Raw genomic sequence first — 21,751 nt, 5'->3', positions numbered from 1 at the left:
TCCCACTGTATCCCTGCTCCTGGGACTGTGCCCAGCATATAATGGGCACTTGGTAAGCATTTGTGTGTGAGTGGATGAAATCATGGACTGTTTCATGTATAGATCACAGGAATACTGTAGCCTGGCAATGTATTACTCACAGTAGGGGAAAAGAGAATCCATTTATAAGATGTGGTGTGCTAGGTGTGTGTGAATTCTAAAGCAGAGGTGTTTGGCTACAGCAATGACTTTCTTTTCGTTTTTTTAAAAAATTGAAATGTAGTTGATTTATACAGCTTTCCTGGTGACTTATTTTATAGTGTTCTGTTAGTTTCTGGTATATAGTAAAGTGATTAAGTTATATATATATATAAACATTTTTTTCCTTTATGGTTTTTTATAGGGTATTGAATATAGTTCCCTGTGTTATACAGTAGGATCTTATTGTTTATCTATTGTATATATGGTGGTGTGTATCCACTAATTCCAAATGTCTAATTTATCCCTCATCACTTTCTCCTTTGGTAACCATATGCTTGTTTTCTATGTCTGTGAGTCTATTTCTGTTTTATAAATAAATTTGTATCATTTTTTTAAATTGTGCATATAAGTGACATCATGATATTTATCTTTCTCTTTCTCTGTCTGACTCACTTCAGTTCAGTTCAGTAGCTCAGTTCAGTTCAGTTCAGTTCAGTCGCTCAGTCATGTCCGATTCTTTGCGACCCCATGAATCGCAACATGCCAGGCCTCCCTGTCCATCACCAACTCCCAGAGTTCACTCAGACTCACATCCATCGAGTCAGTGATGCCATCCAGCCATCTCATCCTCTGTCGTCCCCTTCTCCTCCTGCCCCCAGTCCCTCCCAGCATCAGAGTCTTTTCCAATGAGTCAACTCTTCGCATGAGGTGGCCAAAGTACTGGAGTTTCAGCTTTAGCATCATTCCTTCCAAAGAAATCCCAGGGCTGATCTCCTTCAGAATGGACTGGTTGGATCTCCCTGCCGTCCAAGGGACTCTCAAGAGTCTTCTCCAGCACCACAGTTCAAAAGCATCAATTCTTCGGCGCTCAGACTTCTTCACAGTCCAACTCTCACATGCATACATGACCACTGGAAAAACCATAGCCTTGACTAGATGGACCTTAGTTGGCAAAGTAATGGCTTTGCTTTTGAATATACCATCTAGTTTGGTCATAACTTTACTTCCAAGGAGTAAGCGTCTTTTAATTTCATGGCTGCTATCACCATCTGCAGTGATTTTGGAGCCCCCAAAATTAAAGTCTGACACTGTTTCCACTGTTTCCCCATCTATTTCCCATGAAGTAATGGGACTGGATGCCATGATCTTCGTTTTCTGAATGTTGAGCTTTAAGCCAACTTTTTCACTCTCCACTTTCACTTTCATCAAGAGCTCAGTCACGTCCAACTCTTTGTGACCCCATAGACTGCTGCAAATCAGGCTTCCCTGTCTTTCTCTTGGTCCATCCATATTGCTGCAAATGGCATTATTTCATTCTTTTTAATGGCTGAGTAATATTCTATTGTGTGTGTGTGTGTGTGTGTGTGTGTGTGTGTGTGTGTGTGTGTGTGTATACTTACAACTTCTTTATTCAGTCGTCTGTCTATTTACATTTAGGATGCTTTCATATCTTGGTTATTGTAAATAGTGCTGCTATGAACATTGGAGAACATTTATTTTTTCAAACAATAGTCTTCTTTGGATATACGCCCAGGAATTGGATTGCTGGATCATATGGCAACTCTATTTTTAGTTTGTTAAGGAACCTTCATACTGTTCTCCATAGTGGCTGCACCAATTTACATTCTCACCAATAATGTAGGAGGGTTCCCTTTCCTCGACACCCTCTCCAGCAGTTGTTATTTGTAGACTATTTAATGATGGGCATTCTGAGTGATGAGATGATACCTCATTGTAGTTTTGAGTTGCATTTCTCAAATAATTAGTGATGTTGAGTATCTTCTCATGTACCTACTGGCCATCTTTGGAGAAATGACTATTTAGGTCTTTTGCCCATATTTTGATTGTTTATTTTTTGATTATTAAGTTGTATGAGCTGTTTGTATATGTTGGAAAATAAGCCCTTGTCAGTTGCATTGTTTACCAATATTTTCTGCTAGTCTGTAGGTTACCTTTTCATTTTGTTTGTGGTTTCCTTTGCCATGCAACAACTTACAAGTTTGATTGAGTCCCATTTGTTCATTTTTGCTTTATTTCTATTTCATTGAGAGACAGATCTAAGAAAACATTGGTACAATATATGTCAGAGAATGTTCTGCTTATTTTCTGTTCTAGGAGTTTTGTGGTGTCCTGTCTTATTTATTTTTGTGAGTTATTTATTTTTCTGAGTTTATTTTTGTGTATGGAATGGAGGTGTGTTCTAACGTCATTGATTTACATATGGCTGTCCAGTTTTCCCAACATCCCTTGCTGAAGAGATTGTCTTTTCTCCATGTGTATTATTGCCTCCTTTGTCAAAGGTTAATTGACTGTAGGTGTGTGGTTTATTTCTAGGTTCTTTATTCTGCTCCACCGATCCATATGTCTGATTTTTTTTTTTCTCACCAGTACCACACTGTTTTGATTACTGTAGCTTTGTAGTGTTGTCTGGGAGTGTTATGCCTCCAGCTTTGTTCTTTTTTCTTCAGGATTGCTTTGGCAATTTTGGGTCTTTTTGGCTCCATATGAATTTTAGAATTCTTAGTTCTATTTCTGTGAAAAAATGTCATGGGTAATTTGATAGGGATTACATTAAATCTATAGATTGCTTTGGGAAGTATAGAAAGTGAAAGTGAAGTGGCTCAGTTGTGTCCGACTCTTTGTGACCCCATAGACTAGCCTACCAGGCTCCTCTGTCCATGGGATTTTCCAGGCAATAGTACTGGAGTGGATTGCCATTTCCTTCTCCAGGGGATCTTCCCAACCCAGGGCTTGAACCAGGGTCTCCCGCATTGTAGACAGACGCTTTACCATCTGAGCCACCAGGGAAGTATGGCTGCTTTATTTTATTTTATTTTTTAATTTTTATTTTTACTTTATTTTACTTTACAATACTGTATTGGTTTTGCCATACATTGACATGAATCCACCACGGGTGTACATGCGTTCCCAAACATGAACCCCCCTCCCACCTCCCTCCCCACAACATCCCTCTGGGTCATCCCCGTGCACCAGCCCCAAGCATGCTGTATCCTGCATTGGACATAGACTGGCGATTCGATTCTTACATGATAATATACATGTTTCAATGCCGTTCTCCCAAATCATCCCACCCTCTCCCTCTCCCTCTCCCTCTGAGTCCAAAAGTCCGCTATACACATCTGTGTCTTTTTTGCTGTCTTGCGTACAGGATCATCATTGCCATCTTTCTAAATTCCATATATATGTGTTAGTATACTGTATTGGTGTTTTTCTTTCTGGCTTACTTCACTCTGTATAATCGGCTCCAGTTTCATCCATCTCATCAGAAGTGATTCAAATGTATTCTTTTTAACGGCTGAGTAATACTCCATTGTGTATATGTACCACAAAAAATATTAATCCTTCTAGTCCAAGGTATCTTTCCCTTTCTTTGAATCATCTTGAATTTTTTTTTTTTTACCAGTTTTATTGTTCTTAGGATATAAGTCTTTTACCTCCAGGTTTACTCGTAAATGTTTTAATTTTTTGGATATGATTTTAAAAGGAATGGTCTTTTAACTTTCTCTTTCTGATACATCATTCTTAGTGTAAAGAAATGCAACCCATTTCTGTATGTTAATTTCATATCCTACAGTAATGATTTTCATATAATGCACTGAGGATAGATTCTCAGGGACTGGGGAAGGTTGAGTGAGCTGGGTCTCAGGCTCTCATCCTACAGTGGACCAAAAATAGCTCTACTTTTTCTGTTTTGTATACTGAGCTTTAGCACAAATTATCTTTTGAATCTATGGCTCTTTGGTTAACAAATCATGTTACCAAGTCTTGATGTTGAATCAAGAGGTTAAGATTTATCTTAAAATTACTGTGAAAAATCACAGTTCCTATCCCTGCCTCAGCTGATCATCTAGGTATCTGGCTGTTTCCTGTATACTTCTAAGCTAGGGAGTTCAATGTTTTACTGGACTGTCTGCTGTCCTGGTCCTTTAGTGGAGGGAACCACAACTGGGACAAAAGCTAGAGCATTTTATCTACTGGAGATAAAGTATAAAGCTTCAGATAAAGCTCTTCACTCCTGCTCCCATGCAGATTTTCTCAGACTCCTCCCCAACCTTACTCTGCTTTGCCTGCTTTACTGGCTTCCTTGTTTTTATCTTTGTCCTTCTCAAACTCATTTCCTCACTTACCTGCATCAAGAATGTGAAATCACTTTAAGATGCTGTAATGACTGCAAACCCATCACCTTAACCAGGTGAAAAACATGGGGGAAAATAAAGTAGGAGAACACACTGACACAAGAATGCTTCTGCGAGACTTTGCAGATAAAGTGAATGAAGGAAAAGCACCCATCTCCATCCTCCCCAGCATGAAAAGAAGACACAGGTGCAGCTCTTGAGAGCCGAGCTGAAAGAGTGCCTGTTATATAAATGCTGTCTTACTCCATAACCATCAGAGACTGTTTCTTTTTAACACGAATCCTGGTGAGAGAAGACAGAGAATGAGAGAGGCCAGGCTCTCCTGGTATCTCAGTGGATAGATTAGCCTGAAATCCAGTGCCTCTGTAAGGAAGAGAGAAAGAGAAAAAAAATGCATCTTCTACAGGTACCAGAATCGCTTTATTTAGGGAAAGTCTTAAATTCCTGACTTTCAGACTTCCCCAAAGGAACACAAGCTTGAAAGAAGACATTTTTAAAGCTACAAATTCATGGTTTGGGTTTTTCCCCATAGCAGCAAGTCTGACAGACAATGTTTTGCTCCAAGTCAAAGCTACATCTACTCAAATGAAATTGTACTTGAGCCCATCTCAGGCCCAAATGACCCAAACCTACAAAACATGAGCTTCAAATGGCACCAGGGTAAATACTGAATGTTTTCATAGTCTGTGTCCAAAATAAACATTTGAAAAATCCCAGAGGTTTTAGTTTCCTGAAGTAAAGAAAAATCATATTTCCATCTGTCATTGGAAAGTATCACACAAAATCCTACGTTTTTATCTTCCCAAATATTTTTACAATTACTGAATACTTAAAGGACTATTTTCGTTTGTTTTCATGTTGGTGAGCTGTTCACGCAGAAAGCAATTACGTCAGGAGTCCTAAGGTATTAACACAGATCATATAGAGCTGCAGCAGAGGCTTCCTTACTTTAATCTCCCGGTTTTGGGTGAAGTAAGAGTCTGATATAATTGCTCATGTGGTCAGTAAATGTGCCAAAGCCCAATCTTTTGTCTTCACTATTGAGAATGTTTTATAAACACATGGTGATCAGCATATGCTGACTTTCAGAAATATTAACTGCAAAATTGGCAGCAAGCTCCAGCATTTGAAAAAATCCATATGTTCATTAAATTGCTTTATTTGTGTGTATGTCTATATTTGAAAACAATTACTGTATCTTTTCTTCTCAAGATGTTTGGGCTCCTTTAGAATTTTAATTGAGAGAAAGTAAACCAACTGCTGAAATCCATGATCATAAATTATGATTTTAAAACATTTCCTGAGGTTTGCAAGAGTGATAATCATTGAAATTTAAAACTTTTTCATAGATCAGCTTTGCCCAATTTGTAAAACACACAAACACTGTAATTGAACATTGTCTTTTAATGACTAGAATGGTACATATAGTTTAGTAAATATAACCCAGACAGTCTTTCAGGATTTGGCACTAGGAAGTCAAAGAACTGGAAAAGACCTGGAGAGACTACCTAGACCCAGTGCTTGCCTTCAGATCCCTTAGGACCACCCTCAGAGAAGTAAAAATAGAAGTATTCTATTGATAAAACTCTCCCCTGGAGAAACTCCTCCTTGACAACAATTTGTTTTACATTTAGTAACCCTTATTGCCAGAGGTTGCTAGCTAAGTAGGCTAGGGAGATAGAGAAGTAGGTAGGTATTGATAGGGAGATAGATAGGGAGGGAGGTAGGAGATTGGGAGAGAGAGAGAGTTCCCCCCCCCCCCCCCCCCCCCCCCCCCCCCCCAGATTTCTTCCTACTAATTAGCTAATTTCAAAAAGCCTTTTAGAGTGTGGTGCTGCCACTTCTATTTTATGGATGAAGACGCTGAGACACGAGAGTTAAGTGGCTGCTGCAAGCCTCATTAGAGACATGAGTCACAGCTGGGAGTGAGAACAGAGCCACAGCCTTCATTCCTGAGCTGTTTCCTCAACTCTCCATTTTTTTTTTTAAACACATCAAAAAACAAAAGCAACCACATTTGAGTGACCAAACAATGGTAATCAGACTGTGCACGAGCCAATGGCTACTGCAGGAAGGCTTCAGCCACCTCCAGAGCAATGTCTGTCTGTGCTTCTACAGACACCAAACTTTCATTCTGCTCATGTCTTCATTTCACCAAAGGAAACATAAAGGACAGTTATTGAGAAAAATGATACAATTTGCATTGCTTTAACTCCAAATATGAACAAGTGAAAATTCAGCTACTTCCCAAAAGCAGATTATTTGCTGATTTGCAACAAGCAGTGTACTTGAAGCTGGCTGGCTCTATTACTATTGTTCCACTGGTTCCATCGGACAGCTTTAATTAATACCAGAAACAGCACAGGAAACATCCTTTAATTATTCCTCTTAGGTTTAGAGGAAATGTAGCTTACTAAAAACAAAGTAAACTGCAATCCTTTGAACTGGAGCATTATCTTTGTCCTTTGGCTTGCTGGGGTTCTGTGTTATCAGACATGATAATTTGTTTTCAGTGATACCCTTGATGAAATTAATTGAGTTTTAGACTGCATACATTTCCTCTTGCTGATACTTTCACTCTTGGCAAGGTCTTATCTGGGCAGTTAGTCCTGTTCTCGTCTGGTTCTGACTGCTGAGATTCAATAGCTCAGGATTATTGTTGTTTTAAACAAAGATATTTACTTTTGTTCTTAATATAATATTCAGTTCACTTCCCCTTTTTATCTTCCCATAACGCACAGACCCACTCCCTTATTTTGATGGAGATGACAGTTTTGGACTTCAATGCTCTTTCCAGGCCTTTCCAAATATATCATCATCAGAAGTGGGAAAGCCATTTCGGACACTCCTATCTGTACCCTTGACTTGAATTCAACTGATATCTAACTTCTAGGTCCTAAACATTCCTCTTTCTTTCCAACTGTGTTAATCTTTTTTTTCCAAATACCAAAATCATATATGCTCATTGGAAAGGAACTTGAAAATAAGATCTTCCCCATCTGCACCCTGATATCACCCAGTTTCAGAACATGCTGTGCATTAAATATCTCTTGTGAAATTTTTTGCGCATATAAGCATGCATGCAGGCATGCTGATTCACTTCAGTCGTGTCCAACTCTTTGCAACCCTATGGATGGTAGCCCACCAGGCTTCTCTGTCCATGAGATTCTCCAGACAAGAATACTGGCATGGGTTGCCATGCCCTGCTCCAGGGGATCTTCCTGACTGAGGGATCAAACCCAGATCTCTTACATCTCCTACATTGACAGGTGGGTTCTTTACCACTAGCACCACCTGGAAAGCCCACATGTAAACATATTGCCATATATAAAAAAGAAAGATGATAGATTTTATCGATCATCATACTATAATTCATTGTATTTATTGTTCTGCAGTTTGCTTTTTCATATGTTAAGTTTTCCTGGACATCTTCCTAAATGTGTGTATTATTTAATTAGTGCTTTATTGATGGAGATTAAGTCCTTCCCAGTATTTTTGCTGTTATAAAACAATATGAGTATATTTAGAGTGATGAGTAGCATATTTTTCTGAGAATATTTTCTGAGAATATTTCAAAATAGTATGTTTATTGAATAATTCATTTTTTTCATGATGATTTGAAAGGAAATGTCTACCATTTAATAGATGATACGTATATTTCTCCAGAAAAACTACTGGTTGAACTATAACTGTTGTTTACTCTAAAGGAAAGGCTTATACATGAGCTACTATAATTAATATAATAACTGTTGTGGGAATCTGTTATTTTTACTGTCCAGCACCTTGGAACAATATTTTGACAGTTTGCTATTTCCTACTTTCTAACTCCTGCGTACCCAAGGTAGAGCTCCTGTATTTCCAAGACTCCTTTTCAGATGGAGAGCAGACGTGGAACCTAGAGTTCATCAATTAAAAGCAACACAAAAGTTGCAGTAGAAGGGAGGAGCATGAGGCAAAAGCCCCATGACCAGGAGTTTGGACACCAAGCAGATCTGTTGCCAGAAGTTCCTGGAATTTTCCTAGGGGACTGTGATGAGCCATAGGCAGCAACAACAATCTTGACTGTGTCATCAGCCCCAAATATTGTGTCTGAAGAAACTGATTTGCTTAAAAGCCTGTAACAAACTCTTCTAGGGTAGTTACTTTGCAAAGGGAGACAGGCCAATTTCCCCATGGCTCACTCCTACCTCACTGCTGTCACCTATATCTAGAGTCAGATATTCAACAAACCCAGGAGAAGACAGCTTATATACCAAAATATTGGGTTGGCTAAAAAATTCATTCAGGTTTTTTCATTATGGAATAAACAAACTTTTTGGCCAACCCAATAGCATGTGTTCTTTTAAATGAGTCTTGCCTTGTTGATCCATAGAACATGGTTCCTCTGAATCTGGAGCTCCAGCTAGAAACCCTTCCAGAGTTTTTCACCATGCTTAGAATAAAGACTCAAAGCCTTGGCAGCTCTATAAATCCTTGTGTGGTTCAACCTTTGCCTGTCTCTGTGGTCTCAATTTGCACCACTCTTATCACTGGTCTCTCAGCTCTAGATATACTATCGTTTACACGTGCTATTTCCCCCAACCTGCAGCACCCCCCGCCCCAAGCCCCTCATATCACCTGGTAAATTTCACTCTTATTTCAAATATCAGCAGAATTCTTCCATGTTACTTGCTCCCCCTCCCCAAGTCTAGGTCAGGTTTCTGGGTGATAGGTGATTGGACCAAAAGCCCTGCCTTCATGGCATTTGTTTCTGTATGCAATTAGACTCTGGCTTTTTGAGGTGATTATTTGACCAATGTTTCCCATAAGAGATTTTAACTTCTATTAGAGAGCAGAAGCCATGTTTGTTGTTGCTCATACCATATCTTCATCATTTGGCATGTTGCCTAGGTACATAGACAATAAATGTTGATTAATTGAATGAATAAAGGAACAAATCTCTGCTTATTCTTGAGGATGAAAATAGTGACTACTTCACAGGCACTTGGCAAGGTCTGAGGGTACTGACAGCATATTGAAAAGTGGGCAAAGGAAGAGGAACCTGTGAAGAAGACCATAGTGTCATCAGATGAAGAACAAGAGAAAGAAGAAAAGATGCAAGCATTGGAAGAGAAAGTGTCAGGAAGTATATTGTAGGCAATAGTGTAAAAAAATGTGAGTAGCCAAGGGGTTACTTGGAAAGGGATCAATGGATTTATAAGGGAGGTGCAGAAAGAAGATGTATGCTTGCATAGAAATCTATAGCTTTGATGTTAGAATCTCTATGCAGAATATTTACTTAGATTTGAACAAAAAGAAAAAGTCACCCAAATGATATTATTGTGACAATACACAAAACTACCCAAACAGATGGACAGTATTGAATATATTTTTACACTAACCTCAAAACTGTCACAGAGTTAGAATAAAGCAGAGATGAGGGTTTCAGTGGGCCAGACATCTGCTCACCATCCGGTTTATCTACAGGTATAGCAAATACATTCTTGATCCATCTTGTAAGCAATTTTATTTTTAGAATTTAAAGTATAGAATGAATGGAATTGGCATGAAATTTCAGGTTATGTTAGAGTTTTTAGCTATGAAATTATAGGTGGGTCCAATGTGATTGCCTGGAAAATTCCAGAGACAGAGGAGCTTTGACGGGCTGCAGTCCATGGGGCCACAAAGAGTCAGTTACGACTGAGCATATACACACGCTAATTTGAATGGGAAGAGTAAAGTAATGATTATGATTCTATTGCCTAATCTATAAAGAACAAGTAATAATAATATTTTAAATGGCTTATGCATTATAATAGAAGTCACATAACTATCTTACTCTATCCCCACCGTAATTCCATGAGATAGAAATTAGCTTTTCCATTTCAAAGGTAAGGAAATTTCAAATCAGGGAGATGGAGTAGCCACTGATCACAAAGCTTGTTAGAGGAGGGTTTCTGAGAAACAGCAGATCGAAGGGTACATGTGAGAACAGCCTAGACCAGTAAGAGACGTGTACTCAGGGTCACAGTGAATACAATTAATAATTTTACTAATGATACTCAAATAAGAATTAATTCTCATTTCACAGCTTCATCAAGGACATTGTTTCCTAATAAATTATAGAATCCATAATAATTAGCAGATCAAAGAGTACATGTGAGAACAGCCTAGACCAGTGAGAGATGTGTACTCAGGGTCACAGTGAATACAATTAATAATTTTACTAATAATACTCAAATAAGAATTAATTCTCATTTTACAGCTTCATCAAGGACATTGTTTCCTAATAAATTATAGAATCCATAATAATTATTCAACACTGAAAATTTCAGCATCATTTGTGACTGTTGCCAACCATATATATATCTTCAACAAGTTGAAGCCAACATTGATCAAATATGAACAAAACCACAAGTTTAATCCTGTCAGTAGATTCACCCATTTTTAAAGCAAAGTATAACTCTGCAGACAATGGATTAACCTAGTCTTCAGGTTTGCAGCTAAATCTTTAATCTCACATGCTGTTGTCCTGTTGGAAAATAGCAGTGTTTCCTCTCACTAATTTTTTGTGCACCAGGCAGCCAGCAAGGTGAACTCTACAAGATTTGTTAGTTTCTCAGCTTTTGTGTGCTCTCCTTTGGCCAATGCAACATAGTACCTTAGCCTTTATAATGTCTCAGTGATTTTTTCATTCCTATTTGGAAAAGCTGTAACAGTTATATATTTATTTTTTGGCTTTTAATGAGGTTATCATGTTTATTTTTGAACTATCAAATCTCCCTTGCCCATTTTTTGAACTTAAAATGATGCTGTAACTTAACTGGCAGCATAATACAATCCCAAAAGTGTTCTGTTGCATGACACAAAATAAGTTATTAATGTCTATGAAGACGGCTTTCATCATATTTTATTTATTATTTACAATTTCATTCAAAGATTCCTCCCATCTATGAGTCGAGAACTTTATGATATGTCAGTTTTATCTTTTTCAATATCTTGTGAATAGATGGTACAACCATATTATATTTTATATGAAAATATAAAATTTTGTTTTACTAAATATATATTTATCAAATGATATCCTTAATTTAATACTATGAAATTGTAAAATAACATTTATAAGATACCTAAATTCAAAAAAGCTTTACCATCAATTCAGAAGTATTATTACCAACCAAGATAACAAAATTTACTTATTCTTGATATATTTCTAACTATGAGGAATACTTGAGGATTTCAAAACAGTGATCTCTTGGATGATAAAGTGAAGTCACTCAGTTGTGTCTGACTCTTTGCGACCCCATGGACTGTAGCCTACCACGCTCCTCCGTCCATGGGATTTTCTAGGCAAGAGTACTGGAGTGGGTTGCCATTTCCTTCTCCAGAGGATCTTCCCAACCCAGGGATCAAACCTGGGTCTCCCACATTTTAGGCAGATGCTTTACCATCTGAGCCAGGGGTTACAAAGTTTATAGCAAGTTAAACCAAAGAAGCATCATAAGAACATAGTAGAAATAAGAAGGAAAAACTGAGTTGTAAGCTCTGAAAATATACTTATTTATACTTTGAAGTAATTAATTTAGAAACCTCTGGAAGACACAAGTATATAAAAGCATACATTCCATTGCTGTCAGAGTGATCACATCATCAAACCATGTAGCCTCAGATAAGGACCTGGGTTCAATCCCCAGTCAGGGAACTAAGATCCCACAAGCCACTTGATGTGGCAAAGAAAAAGAAAGAAGGAAAAGAAACATACCCAGGATTTGATGACTACCTAGCCTCACACTTGGTGGCTCAGACAGTAAAGAATCTGCCTATAATGTGGGAGACCTAGGTTTGATCCCTGGGTTGGAAAGATTCCCTGGAGAAGGGAATGGCTACCCACTCCAGTATTCTGGCCTGGAGGATTCCATGGACAAAGGAGCCTGGCAGGCTATGGTCCATGGAGTCGCAAAGAGTCAGACATGACTGAGCAACTTTCGCTTACTTTATCCTCACACTATCTCTACTGAATGCTCACTCTGAATGATGTTGCCATTTTTGTCTGGTTTCAAAATCAGTCTCAATTCTTAGTAATAACTTTTCTTTGTTTCAATATTTTTAGATTGTGATTTTATGTGATCCAGGTCGACATGGACTAATGCTTAAGAAAACTATTACATTTTTAACTTTCTCAAAGTCCCATGCAAGCCATAATCACTATCAAAAACTTCAAAAATTAGTGATGAAAATATAAACTCTACATAGCAAATACTGACCTTAGATAAAATAAGCATGCTGGATTTTCTCCATTGAGCATATTGGGCATTATTCAAGGTACACATCCATTCCAGAGTGTACTAGATAAAAATAAATCCGCTTCCCTAATAGGAACATGGACGCAACTTTTACCCTCAGTTGCAGGATGGTTGTTTTCAAAAATTAAATATTCAAAGTTTGTTTGCAAGTTCTTGTTCTTATAGGCTAACTTCCAAATCTTCAAGATTGCATTTAGCTGAAAAACTGCAAGTGTCAATAACTAATTCTCAATGTAAATAGTTTTCACAGCTATAATTTTATACAAAAGTTTGAGTGGTGAACATTTACCTCTTTCATTACAATTGTCCCTTCATTTAAATTTAATTTTCAAGAAAGCTAACAAGCTGATATGCAGCTTCCAACAACAATAAAAAGTCCTTGAACAGAATTTATTTCAAGATGGTTTTATATTCTTTTTCACTTAGAATTATGTAAGCAATGAATGTGGCATTTCTATTTAATCAAAATATATAATTGTAGTAGTACCACTTATTTTATCTGCTGTGTTGATTGTATAATTTAAAAATATCTAGCAATAATTTCTCTCTGAGTATTTGTGCTGGAATGTTTTGAACACCAACAGTGACGTTTTCATTACAAAGTAATAGGGTCTGAAAAATAAATACTGTCATAGAGCCTGGTGGTGTTCTAGAGAACAAAGGGTAGAGCAGGTTTTTTTGGTGACACCATAGTGAATTCAGCCTTAACATACTGCTATGGAAGTGTCTCTGAAACATGCAGGAGTAAAGTTCTAATAAGTCATAGTAAAATGAGGTCTGGTGCTCAGAAACAAGTCTGAACTGGATATCTTTATTTGGTTTCTTTAGACTGGGGATAATTACTATGTACAGCCTGTTCTCACCTACACCACCACCACCCACAGCTCCTGACCCTGTTGATGTTACTCTGAAGGAAGATATATCCTAGGGTGGCCAATTTATGATCATATCTGTTACCTAATTTTCATAGCCTTGTTCAAAAGAACCATTTTTATCAAATTCTCTCTATGGAATTTGAATCTGATAATAAGAAATCCGAACTGTGCTTGCCCATTGGAAGAGAAAGTTCAAATGGAGATGTCATGAGATAAGAATTTACAGCGCCATGGATGGTAAGCCAAAGCAACGTGGGAGCCAAAGTTACAGGGAGAAGAAGCTGATTAAGTAGAGAAAACCATTGGATGGCAAGGCAGAAACAGGGGTAAATTTGACTAGGCTGTGTCAACAGAGGATTAATGTGAAGTAATGAACTCAACAGCGTAGTTTCTATGAACATGGCTCTGGAATCATAGTCTAATCTCAGTGACTGCCCATCTCTCTAGCGGCCCATGCTTTAGATGTTAGACTTTCATAAAGTGGATCTTTCTAATCATTTCAAAGTCATTTTTACAGTAGACCCTTCTTACTCCAATAAATATGAGGGGGTCTCTGTTAATAGCAACCACATGTACTTGACTAAAAAAAGATCATCAAAAAAAAAAAAAGATCATCAGTATTTGGAATTTAAGAAAACTAGATTTAATAGTGATTTCCTACTTTTTTACTTGTGAGTTTGAGCAAATATGTAATCTCTTTTAGCACCGACTCTAAAGGCATGTTAATTTGAGAATTATTGATATAATATATGTAAGGCACTCATCAGAGTAATTGACACAAGCCAGAGCCTCAATGAATATTAGCTTCTTCCTGTCTTCTCTAAGTGAGAAGAGAAAAAGATAAGGACAAGCTCCATATCAGGTGTTATCAGGAAAGTAAAAATTAAAACGACAATAAGACGCCACAGTGCAATGCACCTTATAGAATGGTCAATATCTATAACACTAACAACATCAAATGTTGACTAGAATGTGAAGCAACAGGAACTTTGCTAGGGGAAATACAAAATAGTTCAGACACTTTAGAAGACAACTTGAGTTTCTTACGAAACTAAGCATTTTATTTTGTGCTTCTTGCTATTTACCCAAAGCAACTATGCTCCTTGGTATTTACCCAAAAGAGGTGAAAATTTATGTTCACACGGAAACCTGCACACTAACGTTTATAGCAGCTTTATTCATATTTGCCAAAACTTGGAAAAAACGAAGATGCCCGTTAGTAAGTAAATGGACAGATAAATTGTGGTACGTCCAGATAATGAAGTATTATTCAGTGCTAAAAAGAAATGAGCTATCAAGCCATGAAAAGAAGGGAGTATATGAGAAATCCCTGTACTTTCCCCTCAATTTTTCTATAACTAAAAGTTCTCTGAAGAAAGTCTTTTTTTAAGTTAAGCATAAAACTCTAAAGATTATATCTCTAATATCCTATATTTTAAGTGTTTCTATAATAATGTCAGGCTCCTGTGTCCATGGAGGGTTCACCAGGCAAGAATACTGGAGTGGGTTGTCATGCCCTCCTCCAGGGAATCTTCCTGACCCGGAGTTTGAACCCCTTCTCTTATGTCTTCTGCCTTGGCAGGCAGGTGTTTTACCACTAGCCCACCTGGGAAGCCCCATAAAAAACCCCATTGGCTGTGATTTAGTCATTCACTCAACAAATACTCTTGAACACTTACTGCATACAAGGCACTTTGAGAATCATGAATGAAAAAGACATAGTGGTTGCCTTATAAGATAAAAGTGCGTGTGCTCACTCAGTCATGTGCAACTCTTTGCGAGCCTATGCACAGTAGCCCACCATGCTCCTCTGTCCATAGACTTTTCCAGGCAAGAATACTGGAGCAGGTTGCCATTTCTGCTTCCACGGGATCTTCCTGACCCAAGAATCAAACCCACATCTCTTAACATCTCCTGCATTGGCAGGCAGATTCTTTACCACTAGTGCCACCTGGGATGGATATAGGGTAAAAAGTGATGGATGTTCTATGAGAATTAGGCAAAGCACTATGGAAATGAAGAGAATGAGTTTACTTTCAAATGGTAGGACAAGAGAGGTCTTCACAGATTAGCAATCATTTGACTTTAGCATGGAGGGATTGCTAGGATTTGGAACTATCGTCAGGGAAGGGTGAGAAACAATTAAGATGGAGAAAATGTGTGAAGAATCCTTGGAGACTGAGATGCCTAAGGCAGTTACTTGGATGACCAGTAAACTATTGGCTAGTACTTCAAATGTGTAAGAGTTCTGGCTCAATGTTGTTCTAGCATGAGAGCAACAAAAGGGAGAATTTTCCATGATATATTCTTGTAAGTAGTTCTTTGTGATTTTTTTTGAGGGGGGTATTTTATTTTTTTTCAAAATTAGGAGCCACCCATGAGTTTTACATATTTCCCACAGGATGACAAGTAAACAGTGTTCATCAGTGGTGGGTATGAGTGTGTATGAGTTCTTTTTCTAGACTAACTATAAAATTAGGCATCAAATTATTAGCTTGATGAATGGCCACTTGTAGCCATACAAACATAAACAGATTCAATTACTTGCCTCTGGCCACTTGTGACTGCTGCTGCTGCTGCTGCTGCTGCTGCTGCTGCTAAGTCGCTTCCCATAGACAGCAGCCCACCAGGCTCCCCTATCCCTGGCATTCTCCAGGCAAGAACACTGGAGTGGGTTGCCATTTCCTTCTCCAATGCATGAAAGTGAAAAGTGAAAGTGAAGTCACTCAGTCATGTCTGACTTTTTGCAACCCCATGGACTGCAGCCCACCAGGCTCCTCCGTCCATGGGATTTTCCATAACACAGTTTATATGCTGACCATGACCATGTGAATACCTCCTATAAAGCCAAACAAGCAGTCAAAGAACTTGTTGCCAATGACCGCTAGCTATCTCCTAGTGTAGATTTTATTGCTTGTCCTCTGAGCAAATGCATTATTTGGGAGTAATAACTAATTTACACCGAAAGTTCTTTTTTAATATGCTCACCTGTACTCTGCTAAGTAATGCAGCAATTGAGCAAATTTCCTTCAGATTTAGGAGTTAAGAAATAGAAAATAAATAACATCTGTATCAACTTACTGAAAAGTTGTAAAATTGATCTATTGTCAAGAAGTAACATGTGGATAATTTTTACTAATGAAGTTTCCCTATGGGAGGGATAGCTCAAAGGTGTTAGGTGGCAGTCAAGTTTTACTTCTGATTTGTTATTACTGTTATTCACCAGAGCATATTTTCTGGTGAGAGATAATGATGGTGGTGATGATGATGGGGATAAACAAACTTCAAAACACAAACTTGACTGTTATCTCAAAACTGAGTAGAGCTCTCCAGTCTCCCAATTTATCCCTCCCCTGCCTCTGTTCCCTGGTAACCATGCATTTGTTTTACATCTGTGAATCTATTTCTGTTTTGTAAATAAGTTCATTTGTGCCACTTTTTCTTAGATTCCACATATAAATTATATAATATTTGTCTTTATCTGACTTCACTTAGCATAACAGTCTCTAGATCCTCCCATATTTGCTGCAAATGGCATTATTTCATTCATTTTTTTATAACTGAGTAATATTACCTACACACACTAATCATACATAAAATAAATAACTAGTAAGAACCTACTGTATAGCACGGGGAACTCTACTCAATATTCTGTAATGACATATAAATAATGTATTTCTATGTATAAGTGATTCACTTTGTTGTATAGCAGAAACAAAAAGAACATTGTAAATCAACTATTGTTGTTATTTAGTTGCTAAATCATGTCTGACTCTCTTAGGACCTCACAGACTGTTGCCCATTCACTAGGCTTCTCTGTCCATGGGATTTCCCAGGCAAGCATACTGGAGTGGGTTGCCATTTCCTTCTCCAGGGGATCTTCCCAACCCAGGGATCGAACCCTGCTTTGGCAGGCAGATTCTTATCCACTGTTCCACCAGGGAAGTCCCGTTTTTTCACCCTTTCAGTACTGCCTTTTGGTGTACAGAAATTTTTTCATTCTGATGTAGTCAAATTTATTAATTTTTATCTTTATGGTTGATGTTTTTAATATCTTACTTTAGGAATCCATTCCCTGCTCTAAAATAATGAAGATATTCTCTTATACTGTAGTATATTATAAGAGCTTTCCAGTTTTGACTTTGTCTTATCCAAAGGAATAAGGATAAGGATCATTTTTTTCTGTGTATTTTATGTCTTATTTTAGCTTTATATTATCAACATTCAGCTGCCTTAGATCATTTATTGAAGTTTCTCTGTATCAAACAATGTTACTATTTCATTCAAATCACTTTGTATTGATTAAAAACTTTTTTTTGGACAGGTATGCTTTTACTTCCAAAAGGTAATTCTGCAGCTCTTTTATAGAAAACTGTCCTTGGATTAATGGAGATCATACATTTGTAAAGCCTTAGAAATACCTAGGATTTACAAGGCCCTAAGGTGGCTCTTGGGCTTCCCTAGTAGCTCAGACAGTAAAGAATCTACCTGCAACGCAGGAGACCCAGGTTTGATACCAGGGTTAGGAAGATCCCCTGGAGAGGGAAATGGCAACCAACTCCAGTATTCTTGCCTGGGAAATCCCATGGACAGAGGAGCCTGGCAGGCTGGGCTACAGTCTTTGGGGTCACAAAGAGTCAGACATAACTGATCGACTAAGACACATACACACAAGGTGGCTCTTGACCTGTGACTGAGGATGTCAGAGTATGTAAGCCCAGCTCCTTGCCTTTTGGGAGATGATACTGAGCCCTAACTTACACTCCAGTGTTCCCCTTTGGCATCATGCACATTCTTTTTACACACAAATCCTTGTCTCAGTATCTGCTTCCAGGAAACATGACCCAAGACATCATCCTTTTTTCAGTGATTTGCCAAGACACTCATGTCTGATATCAAGTGCCTACATATGCATTTGTCTATTTGGAGGTTCTTCACTTTGCATTCATATGTCAGTTTATATACCCCTGGGACAAAAATTGTACTGTGTTAATTATATTTGCGAGAATTCTTAATCTCTGTTAGAACACATCTTCACATTTTTTTCTTTTATTATTTTTGTTTCTTTTATTGTTTTTGTTATTCTTGGTTTGTATGAATTATCTTGAAAATTAAAAAATCATCTTTAAAGTTGAAGTCAGCTTACAAGCTTAAGAAAACTATCATTCTCATTTTTCTTTCTAAATAAATTTGAAGGAAATTGACATCTATATAATACTGAGTTCTGATTCATGGCATATCTATTTATTTAAGTCTACTTCCATGACTTTCAAAAAAAAGGTTTGTAACTATCTCCATGGATGTCTTAATACCTTTTTGTTGGTATTCGTTCACAGCTCCTGAATATTTTTGATGTTATTGCAAAAGTATTTTTGTTTCATTCATTGTTTCTTGCTTGTATATATGAATAAATTGGGTTTTTATTAATTCCAAATATGTGTTTACAGATTTGGGTGGGATTTTCTCTTTACACAGTTATATCATTTTATAATTTTACTTTTCAGTCAATCTGGTCCCATGAGGCTATCAAAACTGCAGCTCAACTCCACAGTTTTTTTCTTTAAAGTAACAAATTCCCCACTGGCTGAATCAGCTTTGAATACTGGGTCGGTCTCTCTGGGTTCTCACTTTCTGCAAGTTTTGCCTTTATAATTCATTACTTTCTTTGTAGCTCCTTGATTTTTTAAAAACTTATAAATACATATTCTATCTAACTTTTGAAGTTCTCAACAGCAGAGTTGATTTAAATGACCTAGCAGAATGTCACTTTCATTTTCAAAGACTTAAATTTCACAAACTCAAACAACTATCTGGCAAGGACAGAACTGTATATTGCAGAGTTGTTAGCAACTCTCTCAATAGTGAGGATGGTTCTCAGAGGGTAAGCAGTGGGGATGAGGGAATCTGGTCCAGACATACTGTGAAGCTTGAGCTAATAGGATTTGCTGATGGTTGGAATAGAAACCATGTGATAGATAGAAAAAGTCAAAGAGGATTGCTAGATCTATGACTTGGGCAAGTGGAAATGTAGAGATGCCATTAATCAAGATGGGGAAACTGAGAGGGGAGATTTTAGGGAGGATATCAAGAATTTGGCCTTGGATAGGTTAAGTGTAGAATGCCTCCTAGACATCTAGGAAGAGATGCTGAGTAGACATTTGGCTCTCTGAGTCTGGAGCACAGGGGAGAGTTTGAGACAAGAAGTGTAAATCTGGGAGTTTTGAACTTACGGATGTTATTCAAATCTGTAAGACCAGATGTGACTACCTAGGCAGAGAAGGAGTCCTAGGACTGAGACTTGGATCACTTCAGCAATTTTAATTCAGAGGAGGAGGCTATTTATACAAGACGAGATCTCTCATAGGAAGGGCCAGTGAGGGGACTGAGCCTTAGTAGTCAAAGTTAAAAAGTCAACCACATAATCCTCAAGGAATTAGCCAGGCAGAAGACTAACAAAAAATAGATTTGGGGAGGAGATCAGCCTATGAAACTTTGTTATCCCAACATGAAACAACGAAGTCCAAGGGGTACTGAGGCCTGGAGTAAATATTTCATGATTTGCCTTCAGTGTGTTTTTACAGTTAAGTTGAATAACCAGAAAAACAGTGAATTCTAGTTGATGCTCTTTCTGGTCCTTTGCTTTCCTTTTATTTACTATGAAAGTGTAGTCTCTGCTTGTGAAGATGGAGCTAGATTAGAATGAGTGTCTGACACATTTACTGAGGTCATGAGGTTTATATCATGCTGGGTCTGGAATGTGGATGGACCAGGGAGATTGCCACTGTGTTCTTTTCTTGAGGTGATTTAACAGCATCAGAATTGACAGAAGTATCTCCTGTTGAGCCATCAGTTCTTGATTTTTCAGCTACTTTTGGAAGACTTGACAGAGCACAATGTAAAGGATTTAGGGATTTTTATCACTTCTGAAGTAAAAGGATTTGGTAATTTCCCCATGTCCCCTTTTAATCAACATCATCCTTTAATCCACAAAAAGTGACTTGTGTTGAGCTAGAGTAGTATCATATAAATTTTTTAAAAGAGTAAAGCAATTAAGGTAGGAAGTAGGAAAAGTTTTACGCTTCTGGGCAACACTGTGAACCAATATCAGTATCTTCCTTCCTTTAATAAAATTCCTCTAGTTACATACTTCAGGGATTTAGGCTGGGGTAGGCCCAGAGGAATTTCGCAGTAGTAAACTTTCTGTTTTGGAGGATCTTCTCCATCCCTGCTTATGCACTGCAGTAATCCAGTGTGGTTGGTATAGAGAAAAGCACTGGAGGCAGTGTGTTCAGACAAAGAAAGACCATGGGAAACTGCCACTTCAATTTCACTTAGTGATGGAATCTGTCGGGAAATTTTAGGAGCTGGATGAATGCTAAAAAGGAGGGATGGTGGTAAACTGGAGTAGGGGTGGTGAGAGCCCTTGGTGGAGTGAAGTATGAGTGAAGGCTACAAGACATGGGGGACAACAGGTTGAAGGAAACAGAAGAAAAGTTTGCTCTGCAAGTTGAAGGTGGCTCGGAGGACCAACAGCACTTTTATAAAAATATGCAGGTTGATGATTAACACTCACCACATTTGACTAAAATTTTTACAGAGCTGTCCAAATGTTTCAACACCTGCTTCACATGAGGCAAAATCCTCTTGTAAACAACAGTGAGTCATTACCCAAGGCTTGTAAGAAAGGTGCTCTTGGGTATATGCACATTTTCTCCAGGTTCCCTTTGATGGACGCTGACTGAAAATATAGCATAACCTTCTTTGCCCTAGAAATGTCTGCTGAAAAAGGGAAAATTCTTGGGGAAAGAATAAAACAGGACACGTATTATATACCTTAGCACATAAATAAATCCATCCCTTATGTATTTATGTAGGTGGAAAACATGATAATTACATTTCCAAATGGTTTTTGAAATCCCTGCAAATGTATACTTAAAAAGTCATAGCAATGAACGGAGACTGGATGGCTCATTAGTCATGAGATAAAGAGGCATTCCCTTTGGATCGCCTGTTCCAAGAAGGATGAGGCCAGAAGCAATTTGATTACATAGCAAAAAGGCATCCTTTGTGAACAGGCAAGCTGACAAAACCCACATTGCAACTTTTAGGACCATTATTCATTTATTCCTTTTTTCAGTCCATATTCATTCAGTGTCTATTATATGACAGGTATGTTTCTATGATAAGAGCTAGACATGCTGAGAGGAATAAAACATCATTTTGTCCTCAAAGAGCCCATCATATAGGAGAAGAAAGA

Source organism: Ovis aries, chromosome 7 (assembly GCF_016772045.2).
Source record: "Ovis aries strain OAR_USU_Benz2616 breed Rambouillet chromosome 7, ARS-UI_Ramb_v3.0, whole genome shotgun sequence".
In the NCBI taxonomy this organism is placed as follows: domain Eukaryota; kingdom Metazoa; phylum Chordata; class Mammalia; order Artiodactyla; family Bovidae; genus Ovis; species Ovis aries.
Note: the sequence above shows the minus strand (reverse complement) of the source record.